This window comes from Zalophus californianus, chromosome 5, assembly GCF_009762305.2.
Source record: "Zalophus californianus isolate mZalCal1 chromosome 5, mZalCal1.pri.v2, whole genome shotgun sequence".
Classification (NCBI taxonomy): Eukaryota; Metazoa; Chordata; class Mammalia; order Carnivora; family Otariidae; genus Zalophus; species Zalophus californianus.
Window position 1 is genome coordinate 140,427,054 of NC_045599.1, and position 18,249 is coordinate 140,445,302.

Below are 18,249 nucleotides of genomic sequence, written 5' to 3' on the forward strand. Positions count from 1 at the left end.
CAAGAGAGAAGGCAGGGGATGAAGAGGAAAAGGTGAGCCAAGGTCCAATGAGAAAGGGCTGTGGCTACCCTCCAGCACATTCACTCGAGACCAGGGAGGGACCAAGCAAGCATTTTTCCTCCTCGCTTTCATGGGCTCCACAGATACCCCTGACACAGAGTATCAAATACTCAACACAGAGTATTAAAGGTTTCTGCACACCGTTCTGAAGCTTGACATTCTTCTTCATTAACATTTAACTACACGTTTCATCAAATAAACATCAAATTATTCCCAAGATAAACACTGGTAGGTGTTAGTTGAAAGGGAGAGATGGAAGGCTCAAGCTTCTGCAGTTTCTTTGAAGTTTTATTTTGGTTTCAATAAAAACTAGGAAAGCCAGCTATGTAAATTGTGTTGGCTTAAAACAGCAACCACTTTTCCTGTGTAAGAAGGCTGAAATGGCGAGAACCAAATGAATCCATTAAGATTTTAAGGAGAAGGAAAAGTCCAGTGTTGTTCTTAAAAAAAAAAAAAAGGAAATTTCAATAAAGAGAAAACAGAAAGGCATCTAGACAATAAATACAATTCACAAAACATATTTCAAGTCAAAAAGCAAATAAAGTGTCAATGGAGTGCCAAGCTGAAAAGACAATGATCCCCCCAAAATCATTTACATAACTACACAGACTCCACACACACACACACACACACACACACACACACACACACACACACACACACACACACACACACACACACACACACACACACACTGTGTTGCACCTGGGCTGGGAACACGTTCTCTGACTTGAGAAAGCAACATCAGGAAGACCTAGCAAGAGTCAGGTGACAGAATCCTCATTGAAATACCTCATTCCCACAGGTCCACACCTGTAATGCCTGAAAGTTCAACCACAGACTTCGGCAGCTTTCCTTCTCCACAACGAAAACTATCCAAGTCACTAAGGTTAAGGACTATAGTCTGTGTTTTAATTCAGAAAAGCATTCCAGATGAGCTCAAAGGAAGGTTTTTCAGGTCCCTAATCAGTCCTATGAGTCTTTCTTTTAGTCTTTGTTTCAACACTTTCATGAAGAATCCTTGGGTGTTTACTGCAATATGTACTGGGAGATTCCATTAACAAGCTTTCAAGGTCTACAGAAAAATTCCAGCTTTTTGAAAATTTCAGGGGAATTACACAGTAACACACCAGCTTTTTTGATACACAGAATTGTGATCTATTTACATCAAAACTGTCTGTTAACAATTTTTCTTAAAATATGGACTTAATTAAAAGTGTGCACTAATCATATTTGAACTACTCAGCCTCTAGATTATCAGAATCTATGAGGACTTCATAAAAATCTTTCATTCCTATTATTAAAATATTGGTTTTTTTTTTTTTTAAGCAATGACATGAAAACTAAGCCCATAAGACATACTTTCAGAATATATTCAGCAGCCATTTAACTATTTAGGACAGAACATTAACACAAAGGGAACACTTAATTTCCTATTTACCAGCCAGAAAACTAGTTCTCTGAATGATCTGCCCAAGATCACCACCCATTATACACTGGTTTAACACCTGTAATAAGAAGTCATTTTTGCTTTTCTCCCTGAAAGGTAGAATAATCTCAAGGATTAATACATTGATTCACACTGAGGAATTACTCTGGGCCACCTACTACTGCCTGAAGTTCTAGGAAAACCACAGTGAAGCAGACAGGGTTCCAGAGAGAAATAATCATGTGTCAATCAGCCATTACAGATAGAGGGTAATACAAGGCTAGAGGCTTTGTAAGAGACTGGTTACCAACCTTGCCCTAACTTTGTTGAGATTAAAAAAAACAAAACAACAACAACAAACGTTCAAGAGTCTCAGCTACTTCTGTAAACTATTTGCAATTTAGGACTCCAGAGACACCAGCACTTTAGGGCAAAAGGGACTACTACATATGGAGGGAAACAGAATACCTGTAACAAAATATTAAGGGAAAAAGGATCTGTTGTCCACCTTAGCACTGCAAACTTCCCCAATTCATAGAGAAGCTCTGAAATTAACATTTTCCGAAGCAGACTTAATCCCAATAAAACATTTTCTTTGTACAGAGATCAGCCCCTTTTCATGTGTAGGTCATGAGTAATTTCAGAGTCGTTTCCATGCACGCCCAATTTGTGTTCCTAGCGATTACATCGCTCTTTGGAATAAAGGACAAACACCACTTATACCTTAGATTCAAGAAGTTAGCTTCCCTAGAATACAGATTTGAAGGATCCTGCACACCACCGTGAGCCCTTAGACTCTTGAAGATGGGAGCAACAGAAACTCTTCCTTCAGTTTCTTCAGCCAAGTACCCTGTCAGTGCGGTTAGACTTACAGGAGAGCACCTGCTGGGGACATTTCCCCAAGAGGTCCTTCAGGCACTGTAGGGTAGAGATACAAAGTATATGCTTACTGTGTTTTAATTACTATTTTTGGAAGGCTCTTCCTTCCATTTCTAAAGTACTTTGTTTTTGATGAAAATGTAAGATACATACATGTCTTTTCTATCTGGTAATTAAGAACTTTAAATGAAACAAAATCAATCCTGAATTCCATATGCTCAAAAGCGATATTCACATAAAGCTCTTTCAATCGTTGCCAACTGAACTTGGAATATCTCACACGGCTTAGTCAAGTAAAAGAGGTGGGTCAACTGACATACAGTAGAACAGAGAAAAGACAAGCAATGACTGTCCTGTGTATCTAGAGACCAACACTGTCTCATTGTAGTTGCTGGTGTGCTTGTTTGCCTTCCCCAACTCTAAGCTCCTTAAAGGAAGGAAACCGGTCTTTGCATCTCCCAGCTCATTCAATAAACAAACATTAATTCTGCAATAGTTTAATGTGGTTTCTATTTTCCCACGTTGCCTTTAACAGAGCAGAAAAATCCCACATTGGCTGCTCATTTGAACTGTTTTTAAAAAGCCTGGTCTCCACACTGACCTTTAAATAAAGGATACATTCATCACAAAAGCAGTATTTGTATCTTTTAACTATGTAATTTTTTTTTTTTTTACTTACGACTGCAAATGTGTGAGTGCACATCTTGTGCATCCACCCCAATAACATGTTTATAAAGCAGAAATCGAATAATCTTCACAACTGAAGGGGAGGGGGGCAAAGTATGTGCCCACAACAGCCGAAGACTGAGGCCCACATGAATTTCCCAGAGTTCAAAGACAACCAAATCTAAACATCTACAGCAATATTGCTTGGGCTTCCTTAATACAAGTCACATCAGAGGGTTTAAGGAAAAATAAAGGATGGAAAATATCATCTAGTAAACTGCTTGGAAATACACATCAAAAGGGGTCTCAGTCAGTCAGTTTGTGTCATAAATTCCTGCTCAACCATCGATACCATGTCATTCCAGCTAATCACATCTTCCGAGTACCTAACCTACAACAGGGCCAAGGGTTCCAAACAGCACGTGAAGTTAGGGAGACTAAATAGGGCCTAAAATAAAAAATGAACTGCGAAGAGTTATCACTGCCCTTTCTATTCTACTTCCTGATTTAAATCAAACTGGCTTGACCTTATGGATTAGCCAACCTACAGCTTCGCTCTCTCTTTTCCTGAGGGCACTTTCGATGGATAGAGAGAAGTGCCCTTCTGAATGCTGAGCCGAGGGGCATTAGGGAGCGGAGGTCACAGGTGCACAGAACGCCACTAACCAGCTAATCCATAAACTGAATTCATTTAAAATGAGACAACTTAAAGACGAAGTATTGATTTAACAGTATAAGTAACAAGTGTTTAGGGTATAAATCATGTAGATGGTCTCACACCCCAACTCAGCTCACAAATGTAGGCAATAAAGACTGTGATCATCTCAACTATACTTGTAATATGTAAAAAAGAAACCTATTACAAGAAAAATTTTGCAAATAAAAAATGTCAATATCTAGAAACATTTTAGAATGAATAAACTGTTATTGTCAGATACAGGTTTACTGAAACCCTGCATTACTATTTCTTAAATACAGATTGATCTGGAAATCCATTCTGTATCAATGTAAAAAACTACAAACTGTTTTTGTTTTGTTTTGTTTTTTTTATTTAATAAGAATCCCATCAATAAGACTCACCTTTAGGAAACTAGACACAGATCTGTGAGAGATCTCGAGTTGACAGTATTTATCGCTCTAACCATCTTAGTTCAAACTAAAGCACAACGCTCCAGGGAGGAGACAATGACAGTTGACTGCTGGCCAGCTGACTGAAAAGGAGGAGGGGAAGGGAAAATCACAAATGCCTTCTTAATTGTGTGCCCCCCACCCCCGAAAGGGAACACTTTGCTAAAGGTTCATCACCAGCTGGTTCCTGGACTTGAAGGCAAAACAAATAACATTCTGAAATAGGCCCTATTTGTATAGAACGATGCCAAATGGCCAAAGGAAACATGCCCTTCTGTGCATTCAGCCCTTTCCGTGACCACAGGTTCTGAACTAAAAACTGACATCCAATGATGAATGAAGTAAGCTGGAGGGCTGCACAAGTTAGAGTAAGTGGTTACAGCACAGAACCAGGGCTAAGTTCATTTTTACTTTGTTATAATCAACTAAATGTGTAAAGACTTAAAACCACACGCCATCTGGGGGCCTAACAGGCCCAACTTCACAAAGGCTGTTAGGTAATGCATTGGTTAAGTTGTTCAGTCCTGACTGATCCAGTGCGGACCCATGATACCCAGTAACTTGGAGGAAAGGATGAGAAACGTACCTATAATATAATCAGCCCCAGCTTTCACTCGCTGTGGGCTTATTTCTGAAAAGATTCCATAGTGTAACAGTGTTTGTTTCCCACAAATAATACACAGTTTTATTCTTCCTTGGAGACCCTACGTGGGGAGGAAGCTTAGATGCATAAGCCATTAGTACTAATTATTCATAATGTCTCAGGGCTTTATAACAATTACTACTAAAGTTACTGCCTGGAAACAGGATAATTACACTAATTAGAGTTCATCAGCTATTCATCTTCCTAGTAAGCACAACAGATGAGGTGAAATTTAGTGTCCATAAATGGAAGTCCTTTCAGCTGGCAAAGGTGATTTTCAGAAGAAATATAATGTATGGCAGGCAACCTTGTACACGGCACAAACATGGAGTACTTGGCATGCATCAGAAGTGTCCTAGAACACTGTTATGAGTCGACAAAACCAATACATTCCTGCCTTCTGGTCTTTTCATCCAGAGGAGTAGAGACATTGAATAATCATATCAGTTTTGATCAACGCAAGAACAAAAATGCCAAGTGCTACAAGAGATGTGGAGACAGTCAGGAAAGGTATCTCTGAAAAAGTGGCATTTAACTGAAGAAGACTTGGGGCAGTGGGAGAAAGAATATTCCAGGCAGAAGGAATAGTAGGCAAGAGCCTGAGAGAACCAAGTGGGGGGCCATATGGCTGAGAACAGAGGGCGGATGAGAGAGAAGGACGAGGGAGTTTGAAGAGGAAACTAGAAGATGAATGTGCAGGGACTTGTAGATCGTCAAGGATTTTTATATTTTATTCTAAGTGGACCAGAAAGTCATGATATAAAGTCTCAGGCAGACGGATGCCATGCTCAGATACAGAAGAGTATTAGGGCAGTAATCAAGGAGAGGGATTAGAAGCTTCTACAAGGTTCATGGCTTAAGAGTAGAGGGCATTGAACATACAGAGAGACAATGACAAGGTAGACTAGAGCTTTGTCACCAGGAAGAGCCCAGCGTTCAGGAATGAGAGGAAAAAGGATTGACCAAGAATGAGCGCTAAATGAGGACCATGGACATCAGCTTGAAAATAGATGTTGCATAAATTGAAGAGTTAAAATTAAAAGTTCTATTACTTACAGCACATTTTATGCAGAAAGTAATTTACCACTTATAAGCTTTTATAAAAGATACTACTAAATAGTACCAACTTTCAATTATTTTAGGGCCTGTGGTTTATCTGGTGTAGTAAAACTGAACTGTTATATTCAATTTCGTGGTAGATTAATGAGGTAGTATTTTTATTGCTGTAGTTAACACAACATGACGTGACCTGAAATTTGAAACAGCAAAGGCAGTGGTTGAATCACTCCAGAGGGCACCCTCCAACATTGTGAACTGTTTTAGAAAGAGTCTCTCCAAAGTGTTATGTTAAGCAGAGGCATATACCCACATCCACATTTGTTGAGAATGCCCCTCAAAAAATCCCGTAAGCATCACTATTTGTTTTATTGCTTGGAAAGACCCAAAATTTATTAGCCTTGATTTCTGCAGTCATCAAGACTTCGTATGATTCCTCACACTCCTTACTTTCCACCCCCTTGTGTCCCACTATATGGTAAACCTTTCATCACAACTCTACCCACTTCTCCCACACCTGCCTTTGTTAAAACCCGTCTTCCATCACCTCCATCCATTAAAACCTGCTCCATGGTAAGACTGTGTGTGGTGAATCCCTACCAAAAAACCTTGATGCTAGAGGAGAATTTTAAATTAGCCTATGCATCTGTTCAACTCTCATCTACAATAAGGTGTCTTTGCCATTTTCACTAGTGGTAGGAGCTTTTTAAAGAGGGCTTTCCTCAAATAACTCCATCTTCATATCCTCAAGACTAGCTAGTTCTTTACACTGTCCTAAGTAAATCTGTCACTTCCTTTGTTCACTCTCTTGTCACATTTGGGTATGTGGATATCCAAATGGGAAAGCCTTCAGGCAGAGGCAAAAAAATCTTAATACAAGGCTAGAGTGAAAACCAGGTCTCACCGCACGTTAATGCTCACCAGTTGGTGGCAACTGCTCAGAGCACTGTGTTGGGGATTCCAAGGCCTTTGGCACGTACCCACGTCCATCACGCGCCCAACAGAGGGGACAGTACCTGCCTACACCCTTTGCCATCCCCAGTACAACAAAGCCACAGAAACGCGACTTTGAATCTTACACCAGGTTTGACATTTTCTAGAGATGTGAAACTTGGGGAAATTAACTTCTCTGCAACTCATGTCAAATGAGTTTACCCCCATGAGTTGGTGAGGACCAAGCCAGGGGCTCAAGTACTGTTGATTCTCTCCGCTCTCCTCTCAAAGGCAAAGATGAGTGAAGGAGCTTTCTGCACAGGACTTTTGAACGTTCCCCACTATTTCTTAATATCAAGCATGAGTTGTTACAGGTTGAGCTGTGTTCCCACACAATTCATCCGTTGGAGCCCTAAGCTCCAGCCCTAACCTCAAAATGTGAATGTATTTGGAGACAGGGCCTCTAAAGGGGTGATTAAGCTAAAATGAGGCCGTTAGGGTGGACCTTCAACCAGTAGGACCGGTGTGCTTATAGAGAGTAGGAAGACACACCAAGGAGGGACGTGCGCACAGAGATGCAGGAGGACCCAGCAAAAGGGTGGCCATCTACAAGCCAAGGAGAGGGACTTCGGAAGAAACCAAACATGCCGACACCTTGATTGTGTACTTCTAGCTTCCATAAACTATGAGAAAAGCAATTTCTCTTGCTTAACCCATGCAGTCTGTGGTATTGCATAATGGCAGCCCGAGAAGACCAAGACAGGAACAGAGCATTGGTGTCTTCTACAGTTTCCATTACTACATGTTTGTTTCCCCACCTCTCCTGCCCTTTCCCTTCCTCCTGTCACACAAACACCAGGAGGAGGGAGCAGGGGGGCTCACCGACAAGAGGTCACTGACTGCGGACCTAGAACAGTGTAGTTTTGCTTACTTTCTGCACTTACCAGAAGTCCTGCCCACACACGGGGAATCTAGACACTCCTAGAAACAGAAAAGAATGGCGTTCCCCTCTCTCCAGCCAGAAACATGGCTGCAAAATCACCGAATAACAACTTCCAAGTACAGCCCTTTCTGCCTTTACAGAAGCATTTTTACAAACCTCAATATTTAACAAGGAATGCCACTGCACAAATGCACGCCCCTACCACCCTCAAGATCAGACTGCTTCATCAGGTAGGTAGATTGGTTAATATACTCTCAGAATCAGATTTAAATGGAAATGCCAATGAAACCTCGCACTCTCACCACAGTGTATTTTAGCATTCTAACACATTTATGTAAGCAGTTAGATAATTTCTCTACCAGGTAAACTATGCAAACAATTGCAAACATGCCAGGGCCTGCTGCTAATACTAACAACTGTCTAATGCCCTAAGGGATCGGGTCGGGTGGGCTGGGGTTTTGCAGATCTATTTCCCCCCATGCCACACCCTCTTCTGATAGGAATCATGCCCCAACTCAAAACTGGCTTGTTTTTTTTTGTTGTTGTTTTGTTTTTTTTTTCACTCCCCTTAGAGACAGCAGTCACATTTTTTGCAGTATTACATCATTCTGGACTTCTCTGCCCTTTATCTGAGATTCCTGGCTACTTCACTACAGAAAAGTAATGACAAAAGATTCTCCTTTGGTAGAATGCCTAGCCCACTGAGATCAATACCAGAAGGAGAACTGCAAGTAGGAGCTCTTGGTTTAGAGCAGTCAAGTTAAAGGCAACATGAGTTCATCTGTCTTAATTTGCTAACTGCTCCCTCTAATCACTACCTGCTCTCCTTCCCATTGCAGTATTCGTTGTCCGTTGTCCGAAGCAAGGATACAGTCAAAGACTGAGTTAGTATTGATAGCACTCAAGTTCAAAGTGCAACAAAGTGATATTTTATAAGCAGGAAGGGCTAATGAACAGGGCTGTTGGGGTGAGGGGGAGCAATGTGAAGCCTATGGACATTTAGATTCACTTTTACAAAAATTCACTTTTGGTGGGCACCTGGGTGGCTCAGTGGTTAAGCGTCTGCCTTCGGCTCAGGTCATGATCCCGGAGCCCTGGCATCGAGTCCCACATCAGGCTCCCTGCTCAGCAGGGAGTCTGCTTCTCCCTCTGACCCTCTCCTACTCTCATGCTCTCTCTCACTCTCTCTCTTAAATAAATAAAATATTTTTAAAAATTCACTTTTGGTTACATTGCCTGCACTCAAAAGTTGGTGGAAAGTTGAACATGAGATCTTAGAAATATTGAGTACCCCTTTCCCACCGAGTTTATTCCATTTAGAACTACCACTCTTACCTTAGTGAAATCATGTGTTATAATAATTCCATTCTCTCTGCATTGTGGCCAGTTGGGGTCTCCTAGGATGATCACCCACCCAAGAGACTTTGGGACAGATGAAATAAAGCTAAACTCTCTGGGTGGTGGAAACAAAACCAGTTAGAACAGAAAGGGCAGAGGGGAATGGAGTGAGTTCTTAGTGTTTTTGTCTCTTGCGCCAGTGAAACCTTCAGGGAGACTTTGCAATCGTTAGTTAACCACTGGCTTGGAGGAGGAAGAAGAGTAACATTCAGATGGTAGTCACATGAAGAAACACATACCTGAGAAACCATTATTGATTTGTATTAACAACCTGTGGAGAACATTGTTACAAACACCTGTTACTGTTTGTCTGAAAGCCAAGCCCTGGAAATTCTAGAACCGGGTTTCCAAAGTCCAGTTGGGTGGGTGAGCCCTGGGAATTCAAGGCTTGAGGTCTCAACAAAAGATCACCAGGGCTACTGCGGAAATCTGAGTGCTGTAACAAACCTTGTCAACAGGGCCTTCCTTATTCGCTGAGGTTAGGTGATCGTAAGGAGGTCTCAACAGGAGCTATTGTCATCACCAACCGTTGAGATTCTTGCTTTTTTCCTTAGGAAAATGAGTCATTCAGACAAGATTCCAGACCACCTTATTTAATCATCTGAATATCTTTAGTAAACGCCCAAGTGGTCACGTAACTTCCCCCTATCTTCTTGATGAAATTCAGGATAAAGGAGGGCAGAAAGGCATCTCTCATCTTCCCACCTATAGATCACTGATTTCTCTAGATTTGCCTTTTCCACAATCATCTCAAATATGCCCAAGGCAAATACAGATGCTGCTATTCTGTATTGAAACAGCTGAGAACATTTGTAAAGGTCAAAGACAGCAAATATTCCTCCAGCCCCTACTATTTTTGACAAGCTCAGAGAAGCTAAGACAGTACTCTAAAAAGAGCCAAGAAGACCTTTCTTCTATATATCCCGAAGTAATAGGAATGTTCTTACAGTTACTAGGTGGTTGCTGCTGTTTTCTCTTTTGATACTAGACGGTGTTACTATTTAACTTGGTATTGTATATGTCAATGTGGGTAATGGTCAACAGGTAAATGAGGGGGGTCTGTTCAAAATCGGTTTGCCAAGCAATCCAGGAAACTCGTAATTTAGAAAGCTCAACCATCAAAGGCCGGACTCTAATGTCTGTTTCTTCATCAACTTAAAAAAGAAGTTTTCACCTGGATTTATTTTAGGAATATATTTCTGACCTACAAAACTGTAATAATTAAAAGCATTATAAAAACTGTGAAGTCACTTTTGTATTGCAGATTTCCCTGGAAAGAACATAAATTCATCAAAGCTTATTCTCCACTTATTGAAACATCTAAATAGATCATTTTAAATATGAAATTAAAACTGTCTCTCATCAGAAGTAAACTTACCACAGTTTCTCCAAGTGCGAAAGCACATAAACAATTTACATTGCTAAAAGAAGTTTCAAATACCTGATTATTAAGCTTTACAAAGTGTTTTTAACAACTTAAGTACTTAAGTGCCATATTTTCATGGCTGCTTCAGAAACCTGCAGCTCTTAAATCCTCTAAATTGGCCCAAATACTATAAATGGCAATTCTGAAGAAAAACGATTAAACCTCGTGTTTTATGCAGCTCTCAAACCAATAGGCCAGATAACACTAGGAATCGGCATAAAAGCTGGTGTCCACCCTTCTCCACAACACTGCACACTGGACCTTCCAAGAGACGCCTTGAGTATCCCTAGGGCACAATGCTGGACTGTTCCACTCACTTTACAGCCCCCAAATTAGTCTAAAGCCAAATGGCTTTCTTGTCAACTGTGTACCCTCCCCCTGCAGCCCCCCAAGCCTGCACCACAGTTCATTTTAGGAGGAAAACCAAGATGTTGACACCAAAATTTAGTTTTGTGAGCAAAGTTATTTTAATGCATGCCACAAATGCTTTGGCCTATGACGGAAGTCACGTGCCTATGATGCAAGAAGAAAAGAGAGAGAAGTTGAAAGGGAAAGAGGGCGTGTAGGCAGTAAAGCAATGGCAGGGGCCATCTGCAGACAAGACGTACCAGTGGGTCCATCAAAGGCAGAAGAGGTTCTTGCTACAGAGGAGGGGAGAGCGGGTGGCCGGGAGACACACACAAGGTCAGGACTGGATTTTCAAAAAATGGTACCCGGGTAAAAGAATGGCAGGAATTTAGGTTGTAGACATTGAGTCAGAGCTTGACTCAATTCCACAGAAGGGAGGGGCAGCAGGACTGAGGCTTTATTGGGAAATAACCTGGTTTTCCACTCAGCCACTAACCAGCTCAGGAGACTTTGAGTAAGCCACTAACTTTTCTAAGATCCTTTTGAGAGTTCCAAAACAAGTGTTTAGGCCACGAGCTTTTCAAACTTGCTGTTAGGATGACACAAGTATTTACAAAAGGCTGAGGGTGTAGTTAGGATGGTATTTAAAAGCAGCCACCAATTTTCTGTAAACGAATACTGCATGGAGGCAGAATGAAAATGAGGTCAAAGTTGGGACTCAGTTTGTTTCTCTCATCAGTCGGGGGGGTCAAGTAGTATCTCTGTAGTATCTCAAAGGCAGAATTACAGGTAAGGCATCTGAGTGCTTATCTTCACTTGTGAAGTGTAATGAGGAAAGCAAAGGGGCCAACCAAAGCCACATCCATCTAAGAGTCCTTATTAGCCATCATCACCATCACCATCACCATCCAAGAAAAGGATGACTTAAGGATATCAGCTCATGTTCACTGTGACAAGAAGCACTTCTAATCTATAGGTCAAAGTATTTACTGATTAAATATTTATTCTGCATTGTATCTCTTCTAGATAAGTAATTTTTCATTGAAGAACTTAAGACAACTCTCTCTAAATGAATACTGAAGATACTAATATGTCAGAAGGTCACCCACTTTATCCCACGTCCATTTGACTTAAGATAACATGGCCAAGGCTTATGGAAAGTACTGTGTAGCACTGGACAGAACAGGGCCATCAGACATGGATTTGAATTCTAGGACTTTCTATTAACTCTACAATCTTACATACATTATTGAGCCCTCCATTTTTCATTTATTCCTGGGTAAAATGCATTCTACAATCTGTTTGAGGGGATAAAATTCAATTAGAGCATATGATATACAAGAAATATCAACAAATATCCTATCTCATCCTTTAACTTCGCCAGATTAAACAGTAACAACAAAAAACAAGCTTTCATTGAGGGAAATTTTTAAAAGATACAACATCCATATCCAAAACATTTCCTACAGTGAATGCCTGACAGATAAAGCAAAATATAATTTCCCTCCTGAATCCCTAAGATTCAAAAAGCTGTCTAAAAAAAACTATTGAGAAAATGATTTAACTAGGATGCCTGGGTGGCTCAGCCAGTTAAGCTCCTGCTTTTGGCTCAGGTCATGATCCCGGGGTCCTGGGATGGAGTCCCACGTTGGGTGTTCTGCTCAGCAGGGAGCCTGCTTCTCCCTCCCCCTCCTCATAAATAAAATCTTAAAAAAAAAAAGAAAAGAAAAATGATCTAACCAAAATGAAAATGACTTTACCTTCACCTAACAGCAAAACTCAAGTGTCCAGAAGGACAAATACAAATAAATCACTTGGGCAGATCCCTGAATTAAATGCCTGAAAGGGTCAAACTGATTCCAGGATCCTTCAAACCCAAATATCTCAAACTCCAAAGAACTTCCTTTTAGCTTTTAAGAAGCCAGGGTGACTAAGGTCTCCATGGGGATAATTCCAAAAATTCTGCGAACAGGTGACAATACCTTTACATTCCTGAATAATACAAGTTCTACTCTTGGCATGGGGCGGTGGGGATGTGGGCAAGTGTATACCACGTGTCCTCAGAATTTTAAATATCAAGACTGGTTTATATCAAGTACTTATGTACTTAGTACTAATGACTAAGATACTCCTTTCAAATGCAAAGGAATGCATCTTGATTCAGGACACAACAAAACTTCCTACTTTCAGGAATCTGAATGAATTACTCTATTGCCCGGCAGGTCATACAGTTTTGCCCAGATCTCAACCTTATCAAAACAGTTAAGCCTTTCTCTGAAGGTCTCTGAAGTTGCCAGGACTTTCACTTTTTTTTTTTTTTCATTTTAATATCAGTTCAATATGGGGGCTGGGGTTGTATTAATCGACCCACTAAGGACTTTTGAAACTAGGGCAAGTGCCCTGGCAACATAATCAAGGTATCATGGCCACACCTGGCAGGTTTTCCTAACCACATACTTCTACGTTCTACCAACTTCTGTCCAAAGCATCACCACAGACCTGTTTTTCAATAATGACCTCTTCGAAACAAGCACGTGAATAGTTATAGGCAAAGAGGAAAACTGGTTCTCTCACCACTTTATGGTGAATGTGCCTTACAAAGACGTGCAGAATATGTGGGACAGTTTGACAATTTCACCTGATCCTTACAAAAACTCTATACTGTAACCCCCGTTTTATAGATGAGGGTTGAGGCACAGAGAAGCCAAGCAATTTGCCAAAGGCCACAGGTACTAAACAACCCAGTGAAGCCGGCTCAAAAGTCCACCTCTATCACCCCTAACTCTCCAAATCATGCTCCTACACCATGTACAATGGCTGAAATATATATTTCAAAGAGAAGTTTAAGCAACAAACCAGTGAAACCCAGTCCTTTCTAAGATGAAGAAAAAATAATCAATTAAAAAACAAGTTCATAAAATGTTTAAGCGGTAAGGAGAAATACTGTGCAAATGCTTTGCCTTCCCCAGTAAATGCCGCTTTTCTATATTATCTTGAAATGTTTTCTTATGCCCTGGGCCCCTGGTGTGCATGCAGATGGTTTCTATTTCTAAATCTCCAAAGCTTTCAGGAATGTATTCCTAGACTTTGAAACCTGCTCACTTGCAACGTCCCCTCACCAATGGCCTTAGCTAGTCAAAAAACCCTTTTTTGTTGCTGTTGTTCAAAAAAATCTACTCTTTGGAAAGCCTGATTTTTTTGTTATTTAAATCCTCAGGTTGCAGAAGAAGGAAAATCCACTACAGCACTCTCTCTGCAACCATGTCACCCCATTTCTGACTTCCAGAGGGAAAAAAGAAGATGCAGTTTAGTCAGTGTTGCAGTGTTGTCACTCTCGATGTGGTTCACTGGACACTTACCTAGATGTCTGTCTTAATAGTGATGGAGGGAACAGCATTTCACCGAACCTTCCTTTGGCAGGCTGGGAGCATCTGTGGCTTTAGGACTACCCTTCTATTTTCTCAAAAGAATGTATGCCATCTCCTGAGTTATATAAGCAGCCATGGGAAATTCAATGAGGGTGGCTACCCTGACTTCACTCAATCCACTTTTGGGCAAATTCCCATACAGCGTCTCATTAAATTTCAAATATGTACAAGGAATGAGGTCAGTAGTTAGCAATTGTGATATCTGAGCATCTTTGAAATTGAAATATTTGATTTCTAACTGAATACACTGAAACCCACAGGTCCTGAATAATCAGCATGGGACAAAAATACAGCTCAATATACAGAAATTATAGTTAGTGATATCACTCACACGACTGTGGAAAATGCAGACTGAGAGGTCAAGAAGCCTCTGAGAGCTACTTTAGCCATATGGCTGGTCCTTATTATGGTGAGAAGAATTACTACCCCACAGTGGTTTAGCCAGTGTCTATAGAGATTTTTCAAACCCATTTACTTTCCACTGTGCTTTAGGGAGTCTCCCCAAAATGCACCTCCTCAAAACACACTGAGTATTTTCTCTTTGAAGGAAAAAAAAAAAAAAATCCTGGGCTGTTCACAATCTCAAAGCTATTTCCTGATTATCAATCTACCATAATTAAGCCACAGAGTAGAGTTCATGTTGTATTGGTTATCCGAAGTCTTACGAAACTGGAAGAAATGGAAAGGACTGGGTGGGTTGAGAAAACGTGATGAGATGCGAGATGCTGCACCCATGTCCCCCGAGAACAGCTTGTCTACATCCTCCGTTTTTCCTCAGCTGTTAGGTGGCTTCCAGTTCACCAGCTAAAATGGTCATTGAGACGTCAAACCTTTGATACAGAAGGTGTAAAATGAGTAGGTATTAACTCCATGTAAGCTGAAGGCCTGAGCAAATCAGAGCATTTCTTTCCACAAAATCAGACACCAAAAGCACACGATAGTTGACAAGCCTTTTCTGGATATTTTTCAAAATAAAACTTTGGAAAGGATCAGAAAAATAAGACAGAACAATTTTATTAGTCCTTTATTTTGTAAGCATTGTTGATTACAGCTTTTTATTTCAGGGGTGTTTCACGTGAGTTTTTAAGCCTATAAATGAGCATCTTAATTTAAGATGTTCAAAGCAATCCATTTGTTTTACACTGCTAGAAACTGGAAATGAGCTTCTTAGGACACTTGGTAGGCTCCCCCATTCAAATACTTATTTAGAAAGACCAAAAATTGATTATTTTCCAAAGACCAATATGAAGCACTATAAAATAACCAATAACCACATAAAATTCTACACCAACTAGTTTAGCTCCATATCATTAATAAGATTTTATTTTATTGCATATGTATACATAATGTGTATATACGAGCGTGTGTTTAATGTATATACCCACGTGTATTTACACGGCACCTTAAAACATGTTTCGACTTTGCAGGTTTTTACAAAACTACTGTGTATAACACACAGACATCCATTTTACAGTGACCAAATCTCCCCCAAACTTAACTTTTCCATACATTGCTTATCTTGACCATGGAATGAAAAATGGTTTTTAAATTGTTCTTAAGGTGAATTTGTTTAAAAAAAAACAAACACAAAAACTAAAGAGGCAGAACACATCACATCTTCTTAGACTATAATATGATGTTTTCTGGTAAATCCAGTAAGATTATAAAGATGCCTCCAAGGATAGAGAGCCAAAGCCCTTAGAGCTCCCCTATTGGACACCTTCAGACTAGGGTGGTCCAGCAGGAGAGACTATTCTCTTCTGCACGCCATAATGAAAGCATGAGCACCAGTTAAAAACAAAAATGCCACTGTTGGTATGCTTATTGTTGGCGCATTTTGTCAAAAGGCCCATTAGCTCCCTTTCTCCACCTGCTAAGGACTGTCAAAAAACTAGCTGGATAAAAGAATAAGGTAACGGATGATTTTTTCAAATTCAGTTTAAAAACTACCTCGCTTAAAAACCTAAGACTCACTGAATTGGGGCATACTGGTATATATTTGCTATCAAAGTCCATCTACATTCCAAGTCACTTCTCCCTCAAAACCATAACCTAAAGAGAAAAAAATGGAAAAAAAAAAAAAAAAACTACTGATAGCCCTCTAAACCATAATAAGCCGCTCAATAGTAAGGACTAGAGAGGACACCAGCCAGCTACCCTATCAAGTATAGGCCCTGATATATTAAATGTGATCAGTATCAATATCCTTTTATTAAAAGGAACAAAAGAGATGACTTTCATTCGCCTGCTACATGTCATCCCACCAGGGTGTACTGAGAACACTTAAACATAAAATTCTTAAGGGGCCATTGCAAAAATATGGTATTTAGCTATTTTATATCCATAAGTCATCTTTTGGATGGTAGAATAAAAAAGCCCCCAAAGCCAAAAAGAAATCTAAATGGCCAGAACCTAGATAATACACCATTTTTAAGAAAATCAACCAAAGGTATATGTATCATGGCTTCTGTTAGATAGTGCCAAAAGAAAAAAGGAAGCATTAAGAATTCAACCAACCACCCCAACAGCCCTGGTTGCCTTCTTCCTCCTTTCTCCCCTGTCAGTGATTTCCATCTCCATGGGGCTGGCCTTTTGGGATCCCTAGTGAAACAATGAGGCAGGAATCAAGAGAAAAACAAACAGGGTTAGGATTCTGACAAGGTAACCATTTTCTCTGCTCTGGGTTTTGTAGGCCATCTTGTTCCTATAAACGCCAAAATGTCTTAATTTCTCCCAAGTAGTGACACTAGGGGCAGAAAGCCACCGTCAGTTTTTTGAAACCAATGTCCCTTAATCAAAGGGCCAGCAGCAAAAATCTGTCAAATGGTTAATTGATGCAAATCGAGGGCCACCATCACTGTGGTGCAATATGTTACAGAAAAAAAGAACAATGGACAGTACTAGAAAGGAAAATAGCAGTGTTCGGTCACGAAAATATTTAATCCACAGTTTGCTCTCATCTCCAAGGATAATCTTATTTTTCGTTAACTGAAATCACTAAGAAAGCAAAAGACGAGAGATAACCTGGAAAAGAAGAAACACACACACAGAGGGGGGAAAAACTGTCATTTGTGTCCAAGAATTTCACGCAACATTTAGGGCAAACGCCTTTGTTCCTCGGCTTCGGAAGGGAGTGGGTGGGTGGGTGATGGAGAGAGATCAGATAGGGCTGCCGGGGCCCTCCACACCCTGCTCTCCGGCGCATGCGCGAGGCCAAGACAAAGGAATAGGTAATTACAGTCCCGATTCATTCATTTTGCCCGCAGTACTGAGGCTCTCTTAGCCTTGGCTGTAATCCCGGAGAGGCTGATCCACACCCCTACAGCAAAACGACCACCTCGATGCTACTGTTCGGTTTTAACCCCACGCCATACATGTGCTAGTGGCCTCGCGGGACACCGAGGTGTGTCAACCCTGTTGAAGGTACTAAAATACGCACCCGTGAGCGTGGTGCTGATTTCAGAAGGGTGAAAATTACACAGGCAAAGGCTGTCCACGGAGTTCGTTTCAAGGCGGAAATGTCTCTGGGGAAGCAGATAAGGAGCCAGGCCGAGCGTTCGATGAATATTCATGAAAAGAATGCGGTTTGTAGCCGCGCGTGGTGTGTGCGAACGGATCCAGGGATTCCGCAATTTTTATTTTTCGGGGGCGGGGGGGGGGTTGAGGGCGTGGGGAGGGAGACAGGAACCAGGCGTCGGGTTTCAGCGTTAGCGCTTTCGGCAAAACCTGCTAAACCCCAAACCTTCGCTCACAGAGGGGCTGGGCCGTTGGGGACGGCGCGCTGTCAGGTTCAAGATCACACCCTCCCGGCCGGGGCCGCGAGGGTGGAGGCGCGCAGCGCATCTCTGAACCCAAACCTCGAAAAAATAAAATGCTCAGAGATCGCCCACAGGTTAGTGGAAAGGCAATTCA

At 41.0% G+C, this 18,249-nt stretch overlaps 1 protein-coding gene across 3 annotated transcripts in view; it reads right to left on the reverse strand.

Annotated features, from left to right (window-relative positions):
• BASP1 (brain abundant membrane attached signal protein 1) overlaps positions 1–18,249 on the reverse strand; it is an 85,596-nt gene that overhangs the window by 34,454 nt on the left and 32,893 nt on the right. The gene's annotated exons all lie outside the window — the stretch shown is intronic.